The sequence below is a fragment of the Rhinopithecus bieti genome, unplaced genomic scaffold (genome assembly GCF_001698545.2).
Source record: "Rhinopithecus bieti isolate Rb0 unplaced genomic scaffold, ASM169854v2 scaffold_59246, whole genome shotgun sequence".
Lineage (NCBI taxonomy): Eukaryota > Metazoa > Chordata > Mammalia > Primates > Cercopithecidae > Rhinopithecus > Rhinopithecus bieti.
Window position 1 is genome coordinate 34,196 of NW_016822498.1, and position 4,677 is coordinate 38,872.

General features: G+C 48.1%; 1 pseudogene; it reads right to left on the bottom strand.

Annotated features, from left to right (window-relative positions):
• Positions 1-235: 235 nt before the first annotated feature.
• Positions 236-4,473, bottom strand: LOC108521238 (killer cell immunoglobulin-like receptor 2DL5A; annotated as a pseudogene).
• Between the last annotated feature and the right edge of the window lie 204 nt (positions 4,474-4,677).

Consider the following 4,677-nt stretch of genomic DNA (forward strand, 5'->3'; position numbering starts at 1 on the left):
GTGGAGAGTAAGAATATCACTTGTTCATCTGATTCACGATCCTTGCAACCTCCTATGTGCTGCATCGTTGGATGGAAATTGGAGTTCCAGACAGAAACCAGGCTCCACCTGCTTCCAGAAGCTCAGAATCCGGGGTGAGAACCCAGTGGAGAACATATGGGGCTATACGGACATAGTAATGATAACACCGGAAACTTTCGGCGAATAAAGAGTCACATTACCTAAAGGATGAGGGCAGATGTGTTTATTTGAAGAGGAGAGAGCTACATTGAAATGATAAAAAAATTTATAAGTTTCACTGCTGACACAAGGCTGAAAGATAATCTGAGGGGAGGTGGAACAGCATGAGGGAAGGTGGAACAGCACATGTCTAAGTGCTGTGTTAAGAGGGAGCCTCTTGTATGTTTGAATTGTGAGTTCCGCAGTGTGACTGCAGCCTCCAGTAGGACTAGGAAGTAAGCCAGTTAGGTTGGAGAGGTGGGCAGGGGTCAAGTGAAATGGAGAATTGTGGGCTAAGTAAAGGAGTGTGTTTTCTCTGCAGCAGGCAGTGGGGACCTTAGACGTTGGTAAGCAAGAGAGAGGCATGTTCAGATTCGTGGTGTGAGGACGAGCGATGCCCTAAGACGCAGACTCACACCTTCAGATTCCCGCTGCTGGTACATTGGAGCTGTCAAGCCGGTTTTGAGACAGGGCTGTTGTCTCCCTAGAAGACCCCTTCAAGGCCTGACGGTGGTGCTCATGGACAGAAGACAACTTTCGATCCAGGCTCAGCATTTGCAAGTTCCGTGTACACGCTGGTATCTGTTGGGGGTGTCTTGGGCCTCTGAGAAGGGCGAGTGATTTTTCCCCGTGTGAAAACGCAGTGATCCAACTGTGCGTATGTCACCTCCTGAGGGTCTGGTTCATCAGAGTCCTGGAGAGAGGGAAATGTTGAGTGAGGGAGGGGCTCACATTCTTCAGGACTAGTAGGAATAAGATTGGATCCGCGAGGCTGGGCCGAGGAGGACCTACCTCCTTGTTCACTGTTCTGTCCCCTGCAGGCTCTTGGTCCATTACAGCAGCATCTGTAGGAGACAAAAGTCATCAGAACAGCTGGGAGGGCACGTCTGGGTTCTCACTTCATGTGCAGAGCCCAACACACAGGGGAGGCCATAGGTGGCTGAGGTCCCTCAGCTGCCAACAACCAGACTCAGACATTCTGTCTCTCTGAGTTCAAGACCTCTTCCCATGAATGGCTCTCAATTTCCATCCCATTGATTCTGTCTCCCACTTTCTGCCTGTCATGGAACCGTCTCCGGGATGTCAGTGGCTGCAGGGACATGAGGATACAGTTCAGAATCAGGCAATGGTCTGTGAGCGGAAGGTAGAGGCAGAGTGTCTGGTGCTCTCTCTAGAAAGCTCTGCCTCTGTGGCTCCTTCCTTGGGCCAGAGACCATCCTGCCGGTGAGGAACACACACCTGCGTGCTCCCATCCCGCTTCCCCACACGGCTCTGAGGTCTCTGGCCTCTGCTTCGTGAGACTTACTCTTTTTGTTGGAGCACCAGCGATGCAGGAGAAAGAAGAAGATGGTGAAGAGGATCATGACCACTGAGGTCCCAATCAGAACATGCAGGTGTCTGGGGTTACCTGGAGGAAGACGAGACTCCAATAAGAAGCTAATCATAGCAGTTCCTTTTTATGGATTGTCTCTCATTTCTTGATTGACAGATAACCTTGTGGAATGTCTCCTTAGGACAAGCGGCCTGATGGCGGGAGACCCAGCTTTCTCCTGCTCTCTCAGTTATAGCTCTCACAGGAACCATAGAACGTGCTGAATATACAACTGCTTTAGTTTAGATGTTTGACCTCTTGAAACCTCACATTGAAATTTAACCCCCAGTGTGGGAGGTTGGGCCTCTTGGGAGGTGTTTGGGTCATGGAAGTGGAACCACCATGAACAGATCAATGCTTTCCCACAGGACGGGGTTAGCAAGTTCTCCCTCTATTAGTACTCTGGACAGCTGGTTGTTAAAAAGAGCTTGGGGCCGGGTGCAGTGGCTCACACCTGTCATCCCAGCACTTTGGGAGGCCAAGATGGGCGGATCACGAGGTCAGGAGATCGAGACCATCCTGGATAACACGGTGAAACCCCGTCTCTACTACAAATACAAAAAATTAGCCGGGCGTCGTGGTGGGCGGCTAAGTAGCTGGGTTAGAGGCATGAACCACCATTCACAGCCTTGTATATTATGCTGTAATCGGTCCCTTCGTTTGCACCATGCCTCATCTATCTATCACTCCTCTGCCAGGTATTGATTTACATGTAGGAGAAATAAATCTCAGAAAGAAATTAATGAAGCAAGGAATATACAACTAGGAAAAATCAAACCCAGCAAGCCCTCCCTGCAAATGATTCTACCTCACAAACATATCCTGTATCCATCCACTTCATCCACTTAGTGTCTAAATCAGCACCACGTTTCACCAGTGGGGCGGGAATCGCCTTTTCCACGGTCTCCTAGATTCCAGTTACGCACCTGGGCCTCCCTTATGTTCATGTCAGTTACTATTAATCACATAGGGATTCCTAGTTAGCCCGAGGTGAATTCAAGGGCTGTGAGTATAAAACACACACTCCTTGTTCCTTCTTAGTTTCCTGTGTGCCCAGTGTGCTCTCCTCTCTCTCCAGTGGTCTTGTAATTCTCCCCATCTCATTCCCAGCGTTTCCGACAGAGCCTCTTCCTTCCGCATAAGATTGTTTTCACTTTCGTGCCTTCACAGTTGACAATTGTGTGTGGAAAATCTTTCCGCCAGTCTTCCATCACAAATATGTGATTAGTGAGACCTTCTCTGCCACCTGAAACCATACACTCAGCATTATCTATTATTTATTTTAAATTCTGACTGGGTGCCGTGGTTCACGCCTATAATCCCAGCACTTTGGGAGGCTGAGGCGGTCGGATTACTTGAGATTGGGAGTTCGAGATAGACTGGGCAACATGGTGAAACATCATCTCTACCAAAAATCTACAAAAAGAATTAGCCAGGTGTGGCGGCGCGTGCCTGTAATGCAAGCTACTTGAGAGGCTGAGGCAGAAGAATCACTTGAGCCAGGATGCGGATGTTGAGTGAGCCAAGATCCTGACACTGCACTCCAGCCTAGGGGACAGAGTGAGACTCCATCTTAATACATAAATAATTAAATGAATAAATGAATTTCTTGCACAGACGTTTCGCAGTGGATCAGCCATTTATAGGTCCACTTGTGCATTCATTTTCTTTCCTCTCATTTACCCATCTGCAATGTCAGTGTCCCAGGAGCACAGGCCAAATGCATCCTGTTTACTGTTTGTGGAAGGTGGGAAAATCCACCCCACCCCAAAAATGTCCCTGTCCTAGCCTTCATATCTTTTGAATATGTGATTTTACGTGGTGAGGAGGAATGAAGATTTCAGATGGAATCATTGTTGTTAATCAGCTGAACTGAAAAGGAGAGTATCCTGGACGATTTTAGGGAGATGATGATGGATTATCTTGGTGAACCCAATATAATCCCAAAGTCCTTAAGAGATGAGGAAGAAAGCCGAGGGACATTCAGAGAAAGACGCGTGGACAAGGAAGAAGGGTCTGAGTGATCCCATGTGAGATGTGACCAGTCTTTGTGGATTTTGAGGAAGGGGGAAGGTGACCAGGAGCCAAGGAACGTGGGAGCCTGTAGAAACTGGGACATGTGGAAAGCAGATTCTTGCCTGGAACCTTCAGAGGGAAGGCAGCCTTGCTGTCACCTTGATTTTAGCCCTGTGAGATGCATTTCATCCTTTGAGCTACGCACTATAAGATAATTAAAAAGTCGTTTTGTTTTCATCCACCAATTTTGCGGAAATTTGTTATGGCAACAATAGGAAAGGATTCCAACTGCACAGCCTGAGCATGGGGCCATGGCTGAATGAGTCAGTGAGTCGAAGTGTGCGTGCACGAGCTCTGTTCTCTGTTACTCAAGGCTCTTTCTCTGCTGAGTCAGCCAGGGTTGCCTCATGACCAACATTTCATTCCTTGGCAAGTGGATCTTCTCTAAAACCCCTCACCCTCATTAGATGTTCCCTTCCCTTCCCTATTTCAAGCCCCCAGGAATTTATCCTCCAGTTGGGAATGTAGGGAGAAGAAACACTGCATTTTTCCTGAGAAGGATGTCAGATTTGCAATCATTCTTCCAGCTTGTAGGAGGTCTCAGCTGCAGAAGATTAGAGATTAAGAGACTTCACGGAGCCCTGTGCTGGGCCCAGATCCCTTTTGCTGTTGGAGTGTCTGGAGTTCAGAGAGATGGTGGAAGACAGGTCCACAATCAGAGCTGGGAGGTGCTGAGCCAAGGCTTGAATTCAAGGCTTCCACCTCCCCAGGTTTCCAAAAGCAGAGATAAGAGGGATTCTTTACTCACCGGTTTTGGAGTTTGGTTCAGTGGGTGAAGGCCAACTACGTGAAGGGTATCCTAGAATAGAAACAGGAGAGAGATGAGGAAATGAGGGTGCCTGTCCTCTACACAGGGAAATGTTTGAGGTTAGTTCACGGCCAACACTCTGTTATCCAACACTGGGCTCTGGGAGTCCTGGGATCCTCTTGTCCATAATTTTTCTGTGTGTTACCCATTGTCTCGAGACTTTAAGATATAGAGAGAAAACAGAAACATCACATTACCTGAC